Raw genomic sequence first — 17,478 nt, forward strand, 5'->3', positions numbered from 1 at the left:
AGAATTCCAGAGGAGCACCCAAAATCTAGACTGGAGTGTGTTGAAAGAATATCAGCTAATGTAATGTTATGATGTAGAAGTGCAGACTCATAGCCTTGCAAGCCAGGGTACTTGCATACAAAGTCCTGTTTCTCTTACTAGTTACATGGCCCTCGGTGTCATCTTTAGGGGTGTGATACAGGCAAGCCTCTTCAGAATTATTTAAATATTGGACAATAATGCTGATCAGAATATGCCAGGATTATGTAGAGATTCTGTTTGGTTCTGCAGTTATTCATTAAAGACAGGTTAGTGTGGTTATTTTCCCTGATTTCATTTTCAGATTTGTGAGCAGCCTTTAGAACTAAAAAAGAGACATTTCAGTCCAACAGCTTTGAATTATATTGATATTTTGTCTCCTCCTCTTTGCTACATCCTGTGATTCTGTCCTTCATGCTGCTGCTGGTCTATTTTTCAATGGCAGTAGGAGAAGAAAGCATAAAAGAGTGTGCTGGTTTAGGCTTTTACAGCTGGTACATTTATTTGTTCGGTAGGAAATCTTTAAAGTCTTGTTTGCACAGTCTAAGAGAAACCGAGAGGGCTGAAGGTTATTTATAATGATGGAATGACAAAAGAGTGGTGCTTAGAGGGCTCACGTGGGAAGGGGAAAACAAGACATGAGTGGAGTTGAAGTTTTTCTCAGTGTCTGATCTGTAGCCAATACTCGCCAGTGGACCTGCTGATACTGTGTGAGTGGACAAAGTAACAAGGGATTCCCATTTTTCTTCTTATTCCCTTGGTCCCATAGGCATTCCTACTCTGTTGCTCTTGGAACCAACAGGATCCATAGATGGGAAACAGACAGTGGTGATAAAGTTCCCTTCCTATGCACCAATTTCCACAGCAGGGGTCCGCAACCACCGGCGTGGGTGCCAAGAGTGACATGCAAGCCGATTTTCATTGGCACGCAAGGCAGGAGCTCAGCCCGCCCCTCCATCCCCATGCAGCTGGGAGCTCACTCAAAGCCAGGCCACCTGTGGATTGACAAAAGACCAGCTAATGCTGCCAACTACCACCTAAACCAGTATTTAACCTTTTTTAAAGTACCCCCCCTTTTATAAAAAAAAAAAAAAAAAAAAAAAAGTACCCCCAGACTTGTCTTGTGTACAACCAGGGTACGCATACCACTGGTTGGGAAACATGGCCTTCTGCTTGTTTAGGTGCATAGACAGAGGATCCCTGTCATACACGTTTTTTTGCCCCTGTGCTCAGGGACCCTGATGCATGCCTTCTCTCTGCTGCTTTTACTAACCAGGGTCCTCACAAAGCTCAAACAGGCCAGGGCAAGGATCGTCCTCATAGTGCTGGTATGGCTTTGCCAGCCCTAGTTCAGGATTCTGCTGGCCCTGTCAGTGGCAACCCCATTCCAGCTACCTTTCAGATCGGACTCGTCCCAGAACAACAGCAGTCTGTTGCATCCCAACCTAGCAGCATTACATCTGATGGCCTAGCTGCTGTGCGGCTGAATGCACAGGAGAAGCAGTGTTCAGCGGAGGTTCAGTGGGTGTTCCTGGGAAGAAGGAGGCCCTCCACTATGGCTGTTTACCTGGGAAAGGGGAAAAGGCTCACTTGCTGGATTGAGGACAGAGGTGTCCATCCAGGACAGGCTCTTTCACAGCTTATTCTTGATACCTCCTGCATCTCAAGCTCCAAAGCTTGTCTGTGTCATCAGTCAACGTCCATTTAGTGGTCATCTCTGCCCACTGTTTGCAGGCAGATTAGTTTTCACTCAGGTTGTCATTGCCAGATTCTGGAAGAGCCTGGAGCATTTCTAATCAAAAGCAGGGATTCCATCCTAATGTGGGACTTGAACTTCATGCTATTGCAGCTCACAGGTTCCCCTCCAAGCCCAGCGCTTAGTGCTCTCGCCTCTTCTCCTCTTGGAAAGCTGTGTTTCTTGTTGCGATGACAGTGGCCCACTGAGTATCTGAAATCCGGGTGCCACCTCAGAACTGCTGTACATGACCTTGAATAAAAACGAAGTCCAGCTCAGACCACACTCTATGTTGTTCTCAAGGTGGTCTCTGTTTTGAGTCAAGAAGCTTATTTACCGCTGTTGTTACTGAATATGCATTAATTGGAAGAGGAGCAGAGGCACCGTGCCTTGGATGTCTGACAGTCTTTGGTCTTCTACATTGAAAGAATCAGGTAGTTCCTTAAGTCAACACAATTATTTGTTGCTGTGGCCAGCAGCATGAGATGCCCTGTATTCACACACAGTATTCCTTCTTGGATCATGGCCTATGTTCGCTTCTGCTATGAACAAGCTAATATACATAATATTATAATATATAATTATATATATATGAACAAGCTAATATCCAGTGATTGTCACCACCCATTGTATCAGGACACAGGCCTTCTTGGCAGCCTTTTTCACCCATGAGTTCTGTTCAGGACAGCTGTAGATCAGTCACTTGGTTGTCTCGCTATATCTTTACTTTCTGCTGTGTGCTGACCTAGCAGGCCTGGGACAATGCTGACTTTGGCAGGGCAGTGTACTGCAGAGTGTTTATCTGTGAATTCTAAGTCCACCTCAGTGACTAATGTGTGCATTACCTACAATGGAATCCACGTGAGAAAGCACTCAAAGAAAAAATGGTTGCCTGTTTTTTCATAATTGTTGCTCTTCAAGATGAGTTGCTCGTGTCTGTTCTATTTTATGCCCTCCTACCTTGCTATCGGAGTTGCTGGCAAGGAAGAACTGAGAGAACCCAGGGCTGGTAGTGCATAATATACCTCTGCATGGAAGCTGCACTCCAGGGGATGCAATGGCTGGTCCTATGGATAATGCTAAGGCAAAAGTCTGACAGCTGTGCACGTGGGAGCACAGGCAGCTAAAATGGAACAGCAGCCATTACAAAACCGATGTGGTGTTTAGCATTTATTGTTTCAGTATAGTTGTAGCTGTGTTTAGTCCTAGGATGTCACAGGGACAAGGTGGGTGAGATAATTTCTTGTATTGGGCCAGCTTCTAGGGGTGGAAGAAACAGCCTTTGAAGCTTACACAGAGCTTTGTCACCCACCTTGTGTGTATCTCCCCCCGCGCCCCTGCCACTTAGTTTATTAGAAACTTTCAGCCACTTTGGGATTGTCAGTAGCATAGTATTTTCTGCTCCCTCCTTAAATCTGACCCCTAATTGAGAGTATTTAAACGCTAACAGGAACTGCCCAGGTGCCCAGGAACTGCCCTGTATTGCTGCAGCTGACCACTTCAGTGACATATCCCCACCATTGCAGAATTGCAAGGCAAAGTACTCCTTGTCTGAGGATGAAGACAGATCATTCCTCTTCTTCAGCTGATGACGTGGTGATCTCGGTCTCTCCTCCCCCTATGGATGACACGCAGGTCTTTCAGGAGCTGTTTTGCTGGGTGGCCCAGCCTCAGGACAAGGACCTGTAGGAAGTGCAGGTCAAGCAGTGCAGGCTTCTCTACCTCCTGCGGCCACCATGTCCTTCAGAATCGCACCACCTATGGATGAGGTGATAATGGACCCCACAAACATCATCTGGCAGACGCCAGCATCCATTGCTCCCAACAACAAGAGGGCAGATAAGAGATATTTTGTGGTCTCCAAGGATGAGAGTTTTTATTCACCCACCTGCAACCAAATTTGGTGGTAGGTGATGTAGTCCATAACAAGTCTACGTCCTTCCATTCATTCCTCGGGATAAGGCGAGCAAGAAGTGGAACATCATGGGACACAAAGTCTACTCTTTGGACATGTTGCTCATGCAGGCGGCAAACTACTTGGCCATGCTGGCTGACTATAGCCACCTCAGTTATTCTGAGCTGCAAGAGCTGGTCCCCTCCTTGCTGGAGCAGCAATGCCTGGCCCTCATAAATATAATACAAGGAGGGGGACACCATTGCTCATACTGCCCTCCAGTCTGTAATGGAAGTAACAGACATGGCAGCTATAGTCACAGCCTCTGCTGTGGTCATGAGGGACAACTTTTGGCTCCAACCCTGGCAGGTCCGCAAAGACCTTTGGCAGAAGGTAGAGGACCTCCCATTCATCAAGCAACACCTATTTGCAGAAAAGACTGATAAGTGCTTATATTCAGTGAAGGATTCTCATACCATGCCATGTATGCTGGGGATGTACATGTACACATGCGTGCGCACACACTTTTAATCAGGCTTAGTACTCTCCCTACCAAAGACCATGGGAGCAGTTCCTACAGCAGTCACAGCACTATGAACCCCACCAACACCACAGGTCTCAGTGGCGCAAACCTCTACGGTAGCAGCATCACGAATCCACAGTGTCCCACCCTCAGTAGCCTAAGCAGCAGTTTTGAGAGTTTGGTTAGGAGCCTGAGAGATCTTCCTACTCTCTCTGTCTCACAGCCTGGTCACTACCCTTTTTGCCACCACTTCCACCCTTTTTCCAACATTGAGCCACCATTACTTTGGACAAGTGGGTCCTAGAACTAATGGGCTGGGGGTATTCCATCCTGTTTACCTTTACATTTGCCGCCCCCCCCCCCCCCGTCCCTCTTCAGGGACCCTTCTCATGAGAATTTGCAGAAGCAAGATGTACACGCCTCCTCTGTTTGGGCATCATCAAATAGGTCCCAGCAGAGTTTCAGGGCAGGGGGTTCTACTCCATGTACTTCCTAACCCAGAAAAAGTATGGAGGGGGATGGAGGTCCATTCTCGATATCTGGACGTTCGACAAATACTATTTGAACCCTGGCAAGGTGTTCCTGGCTCCATCTGTCGATGAAGGTCTTGTTTCTAATTGCCATCACCTTGGCCAAGAGGATCAGGAAGCTTGCTGCTCTAATGGCTCTACAGTAGCACTTTAAAGATTAATAAAATGATTTATTCGGTGATGAGCTTTCATGGGACAGACCCATTTCATCAGATCAATCTCATTTCCAATACAGACTGACAGTTATCAGTACAGAGGACCAAAAAAAAAAAACAAATTGGAATAAAAACTGACAAATCAAATACATAGGAGGGGGGTGGAGGGTGGGGGAATATTAGTTATCCTGCCTGAAATAATTATGAGCATCAAAAGAAGGGAAGCAGTCTTTGTAATGCAGGAGGTAATTGATGTCTCTATTCATACCATGTGTTGGAATTCATATTCAAATATGACACTGTCACAAATTTCTCACTCTAATTTGTTTTTAAATTCTTTTTGCTCCAGGACACACATTCTCTGGTCTTTAACAGAATGGCCCACTCCATTGAAGTGGTCACTGAATGGATTATGCGTACTGAGTTTCTTGATGTCTACTCTGTGTCCATTTATTCTTTGGTGAAGGTTTTGCCAAGTGTGTCCAATAGACATAGTGGCAGGGCATTGTTGGCACATAATGGCATATATAACATTGCTGGAAGTGCATGAGAATGTGCCTTTGATCTTGTAACTAACATGGTTAGGACCAGTGATGGCATTCCCAGAATAAATATGTGGACGAAGTTTGGCATCAGGGTTTGTTGCAAGGAAAAGTGCCAGGACTGGTATTACTGTGGTGTAGCCTGTGATTGCCTGAGAATCTTTCTTAGGTTAGGAGATTGTCTATAGGAAAGGACAGGCCGGTCACCTATGGCCTTCTGGAGTGTAGTGTCATGGTCCAGAATAAGTTGTAGGTTTTTAATGATGTGTTGCAGGGGTATGAGTTGGGGGCTGTAGGTGATGACAAGTGGACCACGAAAGCTCATCATCGAATAAATCATTTTGTTAGTCTTTAAAGTGCTACCTTTCTGCTGTTTTGTTTTGTTGGAGTACAGACTAACACGGCTACCTCTCTGTTACTGCTTTAATGGCTGATCCTCATTATATGGTGTTTACCAAGAATAGTCACCCTTTGCCTCCATCCCAGGTTCCTCCCTAAGGTTCCCTCTCCATTTCATATCAACAAACCTATCCATTTACGTGCATTCTGATCCTGCACATGCGGAACGGCACACTGTAGACATTTGTCAGGCATTAGTCTTTTACGTTGGTCACCCAAAGCCTTAGCACAAGTCTCCTAGGCTCTTCCTCTCCTTTGCGGAGCGACCCAGGGGCCATGCTGTTTCATCTCAACACTTGTCCAAGTGGATCGCCACCTGTATTCACACCTGTTACGCTTTTCACCAGAAGGACATTCCGGATACTGTCACCGCCCATTTTACTAGGGCTGTGTCTTCCACCATTGCTTTTTCCAAGAATGTACCACTTATGGACATAGGCAAGGCGCAACGTCGTCTTCGAGCAACACATTTGCACAGTACTACACTCCTTCGGCTTCAATTGCTTCCTCCAGTCAAATGGGTCAAGTTCTGTTGACTTATAGTTATTGGGCTCCAGTACCACCTCCAAAGTGTGACTACTGCTTTACAGTCACCCAGGGTGGAGCACCCACGAGGACACTACTCTAAGAAGAGGAAGTAACTCACCTTCTGCGGTAATGATGGTTCTTCAAGATGCGTATCCCTGTAGGTGCTCCACTTCCCTTCCTCCTCCTCCTGCTTTGGAGCATTCTGCTCTATTTGTTTGGGTACAGAAAGAATGGAGGGGCCTGCACCACGCACGCTCTAGATAACACAAGGAGATGTTGCTGGGCATGTGTGGTACAAGAAACCATGGCTATATAAGAATCTCCGAGCATCAGTGCAAGGATGCATCAACGCTCCAGGTGGAGTGTACACAGGGACACACATCTCGAAGAACCATCGTTGCTGCACAAGGTGCGTAACTTCCTCTTCTACCATCTCATATCACCTAATGAATTTTCTCCCTCCCTGGTACCTACATCCTCCAAACAGCTAAACTCTTATGTCTCTCAACTGATATCTAACGTTTCAATCCCTCTTCAAGTGAGTTGTCCAGACGTTTAAATAACTATAGTTGCTCTTTGCTGCACATGATTGTTTGTCTGTCCCTTATCCTAAGGTGCCTGGCACAGATACAGTATTCTAGGACCCATATCCGCCTCCATTGTGCACGTTTTAAAAAGTCTGGAACTGGAGAGCAAAGAGTGAAGGCTCTTAATTTTTAATTTCAAGAACATTCTCAATATTCTACCCGGATCAAGCCAGCTAACAGAGCTGTGCATAGCTCAGGCTTTAAAAACCGGCTCAGGAATCCATTTCAGAATCCTAATTTATTAATGGATGTACTTATTTGTAAAATCAGAATGATGATAACCTCTTCCTCTGAGGTGCACTGTGATATACTGGTGGAAAGCATTATATAAGTTCTCAGTGTTTGTATTTTCTGTCTAGTATGCCTTTACCTGACTTCTCCTTGTAAAAGCTCTTCCTGTTCTACTTACCATCCTCTTTTTTTTTTTCCCCCTCCTTTTATCTCTTTCCTACAAATCTTAATTGACTCTCTCTTCTGGCTGGGTTTCCTCTCTCCTTTTCCGTCTCCTGATCAGGTCTGGCAGAATAATACTTTGCTCTTTATTTATTGCTTATAGTCTCTTGCATGTGTAGTGAACTATTTACCACTGTTGTCATTTTAATTGTGGATATCCTCAAAGGTTTTTTTGTTTTTACTGACTGGGTTTGGGAAATGTTACTAGAATGGAGTTTATGCCAAGATATGTAAAAGCTAAGGAGTTGTAATGTTCTGTTATCTGTGAGCTGGGTTAGTTGCATCAGTTGCTGCTAGCTTTGAAAGCTCAGCAGATGGCAAGGTAATGTTCTTCAGTAGCTGCTTGCCGGTTGGCAGTGTTTGCTGGAGAATCCCTCTCTGTTACCAGGTGATGATCCTGCTGGAAAATGCTGTGCATTCCATTGACCCGCTTTTACAAGTGCCCCTCACCCTGTCTGATTAAAGGAGCTGGGGATCACTTGAGAAAGAGAACAACTTGAGCTGAGAGGAGGAACCTTAAGAGTAACCGGCAATGGAAGGGCAGCTTGGAGTGTATTTTGAGTTACTTCATTTCAGTATCTTTTTTAATACAGCCTAAGGTGACCATATCTCCCCGGCCAAATATGGGGCATGGGGAAATGATGCCGTCCCGGCCAAAATGGGATGGATGTTTGCCTCCTGGGAGTCGGGAGCTGGATGCCCTGTGCTGAGGGTGACTTGGGCCAGCAAAGGCTCCTGGCTCCCCACAGCCATGGGAAGTCAGGCAGCAGCTGCTCTGCCACGCAGGTCTGGTTTTGGCTCTCCCCAGCCGGGAAAAGTTGGGCGACAGTCGCGCCACCGTGCAGCTCTGGCTCTGGCTCCCACCAGCCTGGGGCAGTCAGGCAGCTAGTAGAAAAGTGGAATGCAGGGCAATTAGATCCTTTGGCAAAATAAATCGGCATGCTGGGATGGTGCGTGAAATACAGGGCTGTCCCGTCCAGAACAGAACGGATAATCACCGTGATACAGCCATGCCCTGAAGATGTTATAACGCACTGTGGGGCACAGTTAAGGTTGAGCGAAACTTTAGCAGAATTTCTTGACTTTGGCATAATTGAAATAGCATTCTTGATGTTGATAGATGTAAATATCATTATGTAGTGTTGTATTTCTCACAGAATACATGGAGTACATTGTGCCATCCTCTTTGGAGGATGGAGGCGTACCCTGTTTTAGGGGGGTTTGAGTTTGCTAATTAGTTTCTGAAACTCACTTCAGTCTACCTATAATATTAAAGAGGGTTTTTCTGTAAACTAAAAGAAAGCGGGGCAATAATCAAGAATGCTGCTGAGCCCCAGTTCTGTGGCACAGTCTTATGGATTGTGAGCACCCCAGATTGGTGGATGCGTGTAGCATGCAGGACTTGTTTAAGTAAAGAAAATGAATTTAGTGGTAATCTGATAGCGATATAGAAAAACATGTTTAAATACTTTTAGATCCTACTAATGATACAAGATATTTTTGTCTCTACATCTCTTCTGATTTTTCATGAAACTGTGTGCAGCAGTCTGAGTAATATTGACTGATGGGGGGGAACCCTGGAGGGAACTAAAAACATTTGAGTGTCTTGGAAGAAATGATAGAAGACTGGGAAAATGAGGTTGTATCTATAACAGTAGCTTCTGGCACCTTATGTCTTCACTTGACTTATTAAGTGTTCTGACATTTCAGTATAGCGTAGAGCTGAACTTGTTACTGTCCCATAAAATGACTTGGGTCTATAAATGAAAAGGCTGTTTTGTACATATTTCTAAATTAAATGACTTGTCTGTGTCAAAAAGCCAGGTTTCATTGCCTTGTGCTTTGAAAAGCAAAGAATTTTTAAAATACTGTTTAGTAATATAGCCTTGGGGTGGGCGCATTGGGAAGTATTTTACATAGCGAGCAAAGCTTACAAGGTTTCTCTACATTAGACTGACGCACATTCTGAGTTTGCTGGTATGTGTACTCTGTGAGAGGCAGGATGTGCATGTCTTGGTTTATTGATAGAAATGTATTTTTTTTGTACAGTGCTTTCCCGAAATAGGAAGGAAGGGAAAGTGATCTGTTAGGAAAATGCTTCCCAAACTGTTGATAGCTAAGACGCATTTCAAGAAAATTAAACCACTCGTGCTCCCCTCACGTTTGAGTGTGTATATGATTATCTGCATTTGCCCAGCGAGCCTTTCAGGTCCCCCACAGTTCAGGGAACACGGACTTTAAATGCTCCCAGTTCTAGCTTATTGCTATGTGCTCTTCATACAGTGGGTAGACTTGGTATTGACCAGACTTTGAATCAAAACAGTGTGATGCCAGTCATGTGGTGTGCTGCACTGGGAGAAGAGGGAGCAAGAAAAAAAATAAGATGCGGTGGTCTAAAAATGTGGCACTCTAGACTGACTTAATTTCACATCACCATTCATATAATTCAAGCACAGTGAAATGTGCTTTAGATGCATCCTGGTGCCTGTTGATTCAGTTCAAAACCACACTAGTTGTCAGTTGAAGTTCTGTGTTAAAAGGTAATGTTAGTTATCTTGTGTAGCTCCTCTGCTTTCTTTGGGCATTATTTTGAGATCTGATTATATCAGGGCTTTAATTTTATTGTTTTGGTAGTGGCCACTGTTACTTTATTCTCCTGTTTCCCAAAAGTCCCACACGTATATAGAAAGAAGAAATAATAGATTTAATGATTACACCTTAGTTCCTTCTTTTCCCTCATTTCTCCTTGCTTGCTACCGTCTCGGTTCAGGCGTGGGTAGGGAGAAGGCCTGTATGCAAGAATGCTGTGATTTGCAGTTATGTCAAAATACTGTAGAAGTTCAAAAAAAATTGAAAAACCCCAGTAAATCCAGTAGGTTGGCGGATGCAAGCAGGACCATTAAATTATCACAGCCCTGCTTGGAGGGGTTTGAGCATTGGCCTGCTAAACCCAGGGTTGTGAGCTCAATCCTTGAGGGTGCCATTTAGGGATCTGGGGCAAATAGATTTAAAAAAAATAGGGACTGGTGCTTGGTCCTGCCAAGGGGGCAGGAGACTGCACTTGGTGACCTCCCAAGGTCCCTCCCAGTTCTGTGAGATGTGTTTAATGTGCAGTTTCTTTGCAATGTCAGGTCAGCTTCTTGCCTTTCCTGATATCTACTGCATAGCACAGCCTCCTTGCACCTTGTCTAGCATAGGTGCCATTGGCTTCTATTGAGATGAGCAGGAGTACTAGAAGGTGATAGATGCTCATTAGCAGATGCCATGAGTGGCAGGTTGTACAGAGAGCTCCCTGCAAGGTTCTCCGGCATTTCCAGTCACCAGAAAGGAGTTCAGGGAGAAGGCTGCCTAGCCAGGTGTCCGGTTGCTTGAGAGCACTGAGACTGAGGGTGAAGCATGAAGTGCAGAAACATTCAGCTGGGAGAAGGATTCCAGGGGCAAGCTTAAGTTAAAGTCCTACTGTTTAGATCTTCTGTGGGTGTTACCAATACTCGAGGAAAGTCCCTAGCCATAGGTCACATCCAGCATCTTGGCAGTGACTTGAGAAATTGCTGTTAAGCAAGCAGTGACGCTCTCTTTGTGCACCACCTGGTTGGCATGAATAGAATTTAGGAAGCCTTCCAAGAAGCAATGGTCTCCAACATTTTGTTGGTTTCTTTCCAAGAAAGACACTTTTCCTTCCTTAGATTGGCTGGCTGTTTTTTCACAGCCACCTCTTCTATCAGTGGAAGAGTAGAGGTACATAATTTGAATACCTTTGCCTAGTAGAACAGTGGAATGGGGAATCAGAAAGCAGCAAGAAAATCACTTCTTGCTGTGAGATTATTTTTAACTACCCCCAGAAAATGGCCACGGAACAGGAACCCATGCAATACATGTGTTCTCTCTCCCACACAGTTACTTTCTGTGCCTTTTAATTTTTACAGAGAATATGGGTACCAGTTAGTGAAAGTCTGGCAGACTTCTCTAAGAGTTGTTGGAAAGAGCTCTTTTACATTGCACCACGGATGTTGGGTATTATAATAAGGGCTTTGGCTATCAGTACCTTAACCAAATATTGTAATGCTATAATCATTTGCCTCAGGCAGTAGGTTATTACTTCTGAGATTTTTGCCCCATAATTTGATGGAAGTGAATGAACAAGTATTTTGAATATATATAGAATTATTTACTGTAGTGGGTTTGCTACAGGACACCAACTCTGTAATAGAAATTCTTCTGTTGACTTCAGTGGATGTTAAAGTCCTTAACTTTCTGAACAGAACAGTTCTACTTTTCTGCTAGGTGTGTCAACCTCGTGCAGAGCCAAAGATCTGGATATCTCATGGCCTTGTATCTTTGCTGGATTTAGGTTGCTCGAACAAGGGAGATCCCACTCATTGGGGCTGATTCAATACAAACAATATTCATTGTCCACAGCATCCTAAATATTTTTTTTCCAATTTTGGTGGAATGGAGAGGAATTTACTGTTGGTATCACAGGATGGATGTTAACTGTATAGTAGAAAATATCTTATCCCATTTTCATTATAAAATAGAAGAGGAAAAACAGATGTGATAGGAAAGAGAAATTTGCTTAATCTTTTGGCTCCCAGTTACAGGTGGAGGATGCAGGATCCACTCCTAGAAAATGTGTGGGAAAAATTAATCTGGACTGATTTAAAATGTCAAGTTTGCTTGAAGGATATGATTTTCGTCACCTGTTATATTTGCAATTTCTACCTCATTGAAAGCCAGAGTAATCTAGTTTTATTTCTTGAGGTCAGTCTCAGCTTTTTTGAGTATGCCATTTCCTCTCTGATTGACAATAGGTTTTAGTCAAAGCACCAAAATGCAAAGTGGTTGTCCCATTCTCAAAGATGACCTATCAACCTTCTTTGTTGTTATTGATTCACACTGAAGTAGGGAAGGGGTTTAATTGGTTGGTGATTGCACTGCCTATTTCTGGCAAATTCTGGGTTTTGCAAGGGAGACAGGTTATCCCTGAGTACATTCTGTGCCTCTACACTGTCCCTACTGTCGTCACTTTCTGTGAATCATGACTGCCCACTCCACAGTTACCTTCTGCACCTGCATACGCTCTTGAAATAGTGCAACACATTGAAGCAGCTTGTAAAAGAGAAAATGCTCTCTGTGTTTACAGTTCTGGAGGGATAGAAAACATTGAATTTAGTAGACTTTCCTTCATCATTATGCAGATTTTTTTTAACGGGACCAGAAATCCACTCAAGCCAAGGTGGTGATCTTTGGTCTCTTGAACTAATTGCTACTTTTTGTGCTTTGCACGAGAGATTTTTTGAAACAAGTTGAAATATGAAGTTGATGTTCCTTTCTTTAAAAGCGCGATTATCCAATAGTGACTTCATGCCTGTTGTCTGTAGTACATTTTCACTAGTGTAAGTGGCTTTTGGATAGCTGATTGAGTTGGTTGTGGTTGGCGGAAAGCTAGCTGACCTCATTGTGCTGTTGTTCCTAGCTGCTCTATCACTTGTCTTTTGCCTTTTCGGCAAGCTCTTAGTCTCAGTCCATTAGTAGCAGTTGCTGTAGTTGCCACCAGGCCGCTTTGTGGCTGCCAAGGTGTTAGACAGTGGTATTCACAAGAGACAATGGCTCAGTCAGGGTGGGTGCACAAAGTGAGGTGAACAGCCCTTGTCCCTGACAGCTGTGCTGGTGTTTCACGCAGGGCCAGCCGCTCCTGGGTGCAGGAAGGTCCGTGGGTGCAGTGTGACTGGGGCAGAAAAATTAGTCTTCTGGGACGTGGGAAAATGGGGAGGAACCCCCGAGCCTGACTCCCGCTGTGGGCTGGGTCCGCTGTACTGGGGTTAGGAGGTGTGGGTCCTGGGCCAAGGTTTGCCAGCGGGGACTGAAGCCATTCCAGGAGCTTTTCCGTTCCCACCACGGTGCTGAACGTGACAAGCTCCAGCCTGGCTTTGGGGAGTCAGCGGGCGCCCTAGGCCTGCCCTGGCGGGTTGGGAACCTTCCCTGGGGCGAGGGTGACCCCAGCCCGGGGGGGGGGGGGGGCGCTGAGACCAGAGCGGTGGCCTGGGACTGGGGCCGGGGCACCTGAAGTGACACTGCCGCTTCCTCGGGCGTGGGGCGGGGCCCCCCACGTGTCACTCACCCTCTCCTTTCCCGCCCCTCAAAGCGGCCGCCCGCGCGGGCTCTCAGCGTGCCGCTGTGGAACGCGGTGACGCAATCTGCTCGTCGGTCGCCGGAGCCCCGCCTTGCGCGCCCCGAGTGAAAACAAAGAGCGCTCCGCGGCGCTGGGAGGAAGGGGCGGGGTCTGGGCGGCCCCGCCCCGCGCCGTGATTGGCGGGCGGGGCAGCCAGGTGGGTGACGCCGCTGCTAGAGGGAGGGGTGCGGCCGTGGCGCCCCGGCGATGGCAGGAAGGAGACGGGCTGACACTCCCGGAAGCGATCCTGCGGTGGGGGCAGGCCTGGCCCTGGCGGCGGCGCGTTGGCGGTAGCCGTGGGGCGGCCGCAGGTACCGGCCTCCCGGCGGGGGAGGGGCGAGCCCGCCGGAGTTCGGCGTGTCCCCTGGGGCGGGTGCTGGCTGGGCCCGGCCGCCTTCCATTGGCGCGGGTGGGCGTGAGGGGGCGGGCGCCGGCCGGGTACCTCAGAGCCTGGGCTCGTCCCCCCTCGGCCAGGGCCGGGCGGGGCTGCTGCTTCGTAAAGGGCGTTGCCGCGCTGGGCGAGGGCGGGAGGAGAGTAGGGGGCCTGGGCCGGGAGAGCGGGAACCGGCCCCTCGTGAGGTGTGGACGCTGGGGTGGGGTTGGGAGCCCTTGTTCTGAGTCTCCCCACGCTGCAGTCCCCCTTCCCCTTCGGTACAAGCCCTGCTGAGCCTCCGCACCCGACCCCCCCACACCGCCCCGGCGTCGCTCGGACGAGCAGTGCGCGTTTCATGGGGGGCGGGAGGGGCGAGAACGCGGCGTGGCCGCAATAAAGAGGAAAACAATGGGTAGGGAAAAGGGTCCTCTGAGGAGCTGGGAGAGAGGAGTGTCGGAGACGTAAGCGATTGTTCGGCAGTTTCTGCAAAGAATATGGGTCAGTTATACCGTTTTCCTCCTCGGTGTATGTCTCGGCGTTTTGGAAATGCAACTGCACTGATATAGAAGTTGCATCTTTAACTATTCAGGAGATTTCCGTGTGTTTTCTGTGACTTGTCTCAGATCACAGCCAATGTAATACAGTAGATGTACAAGTGTACCTTACGTGATGTTTCTAACGTGACTGAAAGTGGCTCTTTAAAGAAGGGTATAGTCATCTGAGGAACGTGCAGCTTTTTTTGGAAGACTATTAAAATTGCTTCCATACTTGAATAAAAAATTAAAACAGGTGTAGTTAGTTTTCACAGCAAGCAGACTGTTTTTATAACCTTTGCTATTATGTTTTAAAGTACAGTTCCAGTATGAATATTGACCATAAAAGTGGGATTGAGTTTGCAGATTGGTTTTAGTAATGTCTAAACCATGGGTGTCCAACCTTTTGGCCTGCCTGGGCCGCATTGAGTGAAGAATTGTCTTGGGCCGCATATAAAATATATAATATAGTTAATGTATATAAATCACATAATAATGTTAAAAGTTTACGATCTTGTGGGGCCGCATGCGGGCCACGGGTTGGACACGCCTGGTCTAAACCATTTATATGTAGACATGTCATAAATCAGTAATTAAAAAAATTGACATGAATTTGTTAAGCTTTTTTATTTGTACCAGTTTGGTCTTGAACATGGTTACATTTAATCTGAGTCGGTGAGTCAGATAATAGTAGATGAGGAAATTTTAAAAAGCTAAATATTTGGTTCCATTTATGTAAAATATCCTTTTATGCCAACATTGATGACGTAAATGGCCTTAAATCAGACTCACGTTCTTTAAATTTCAGTCGTCATTGATAGAAATATTTTTATCAGTTTCTGTGTAGATGGCAAAGTGGACAATTATCAACATTTACTGATAAATCTAATCTTTCCGAGCTTAAATACGTGCTGTTTTAAATACACAAATGCTTTTTCTGACTTCTACCCCAGTAAACTGACCCTGAGAGCCACAAGTCATGCTGTGTTTCTGTGGTTGCTGTGTCCTAGTTAAAGATCCAGTGGGCCAGATTCTCTTAGTTGTGCCTGTGTCACCTTAGGGTTAGTTTGCACATGTGAAACTGAGACATGAATATGGGCATTCAGTTAGAGTTTAATTTTCTGTTCACAGGGAAGACCAAATATAGCCAGTATTTTGTTGGTCTGATTGCTTTTCAGGGCTAACATGCAAATTGGTGGAGTATTTTCCTCACTAAAGGAACCTTTGTTGCCATCATTAAGGATCATTGTTCTATAGGAGAATAAACAGCTGCTTTTAGGGAATCAGGCTGCAAGTGCAAAGGACAGAGGAAGAAGATCAATCTGTAGAACACCTACCGGGGGAAAGAGAAACAATAGGTGGAAGGAAAGTGAGATGAACAGCAAAAGAAATGTGATATATATTTTTCATGAAGAAGAAAATGAAATGGAATATGTAAATGAAAAAGTAGTATTTGGAAAATGTGATCTATTTTAGTTGCCACATGTTTGTAGCCTGGTTACAAATGGGGGTCCTTGTTGTAAAGGGAGATGGCATGTGGTAGAGTCTCTAGCACTTGATGCCTTTAAATCAAGGCGGTATATATTTTTAAAGGAGGCACTTAGGCTCAAGCGAGATTTCTGGCCTGTGTTCTGCAGGAGGTCAGTTAAGGGGATCTTAATAATCCCTTCTGGCCTTATAAATCTGCAAGAGGAACTCTTTGAGACAGGGTCCATGGTGAATTGAAGTTTGAGAACTTTTATGCTATAAAGTGTATTTTTGCTGCCTTTGATTATGAATGGGATTCCTGTAATTTTTGAAGCCTCATTTTAAAATATAATCAAAATCACCATCACCTCCAGGCTATGCAGACTTTTTTACAATGAGTTTTCGATTAAAAAAATGCGGTCTGAACAGCTTTTTTCTGCATTTGTATTGCTGTAGGGATATAGGAGCTGTTCCCTCTCAAGTCACACATTTTTCTTTGTTTTGGAATTACTGCTTCAAGTGGGATAAGTGTCATTGGTATGTCAGTGTGGATGGGATCATCTAAAATTTGTTTTCATGTGTTTTACATAAGACCTAAACATGTCTTTGCCAGTGGCATCACTTTGAATTATAGACATTATTTTAAACTGTTGCAAGAAAACGCTTCACAAGGTCTACGGTTTCAGCAAAAGAAAAATATACAAATTCAGTGTAAAAATTGTAGACGGTGTCTAAACTGGACATAAGTCAACTGCAGATGTGCAATTTTAGCTGTGCCAGTTGCATAGTGAAAATTGATGTCTACGCTCGGCTAACTTGTCTGTTTTAACAGGAGAAGATCTATGGGAAAGTTTCTTCTGTTGACCTTTCTCACTCCTTGCCTCTTGTGAGAAGCACAGGGGTTGACTTTGACCGCAAGAGTTCAATTTCACATGTGTGAAATCAAACCTGGTCAGTCTTCCATGGTAATGTAGATTAGCCTGTAGTTAGGCGCACAGATTGGGAATAAGACCTGACTCTTATGCATCACTTTTCGTCCACGGATCTCCGTGGAGAATTAAAATTGAATCGTATGCATTGTGGTCATCATCACATGACAGTACTGCTTTAAGCATCTTTTCCCACTTACAAACAGTATCAAAACTTGTTTTTGTATAATGCTTTTCACCAGTAGATCTTAAAGGGCTTTATGAAGGAAATTAGTATCATTAACTTGTGTGGGTTAAGGGGTGGTTAACTCTAGGATCAGTTTTTATAAGTGGGATTGATGGAGGATTTGCCATTTAATCTGTCTCTTGCAAACTTTTTTTTCTTCTATTTGCAGATGCAGGATGGCGAACCACCTTAGGTTTCAGAATGGACCTATGTCATGAGTTGACGTTAGGGATGTAGTTGGGATTTTTCATAATTGACAGTCTCACACAAGTGCAACACAGAATTCCCCTTCCCCTTGGGTAGATAACTCCGCAAATGCTGCATTCTGCTTTAATAGGTTTTCCAGTTCCAAAATTTTTCTTCTGGTTTTTGTTTTTCATCTATTTGTGGTGATGTTCTGGAGGCTTACGAGGT

The 17,478-nt window shown here is 45.2% G+C and overlaps 1 protein-coding gene across 5 annotated transcripts in view; it reads left to right on the plus strand.

The window, feature by feature from the left end:
* RNF38 (ring finger protein 38) overlaps positions 1-17,478 on the plus strand; it is a 190,219-nt gene that overhangs the window by 95,306 nt on the left and 77,435 nt on the right. Inside the window, exon 1 of one of the 5 annotated variants that reach the window (XM_074994535.1) lies at positions 13,670-13,693. The exons of 2 other annotated variants lie outside the window; for them this stretch is intronic. The gene's annotated coding sequence lies outside the window, so the exon portion shown is untranslated. Of the gene's footprint in view, positions 1-13,669; positions 13,694-13,731; positions 13,848-14,146; positions 14,408-17,478 lie in introns of those variants that run through there. 2 more of the 5 variants (XM_074994532.1, XM_074994534.1) reach the window with 2 other exon arrangements.

The sequence above is a fragment of the Carettochelys insculpta genome, chromosome 5 (assembly GCF_033958435.1).
Source record: "Carettochelys insculpta isolate YL-2023 chromosome 5, ASM3395843v1, whole genome shotgun sequence".
Lineage (NCBI taxonomy): Eukaryota > Metazoa > Chordata > Testudines > Carettochelyidae > Carettochelys > Carettochelys insculpta.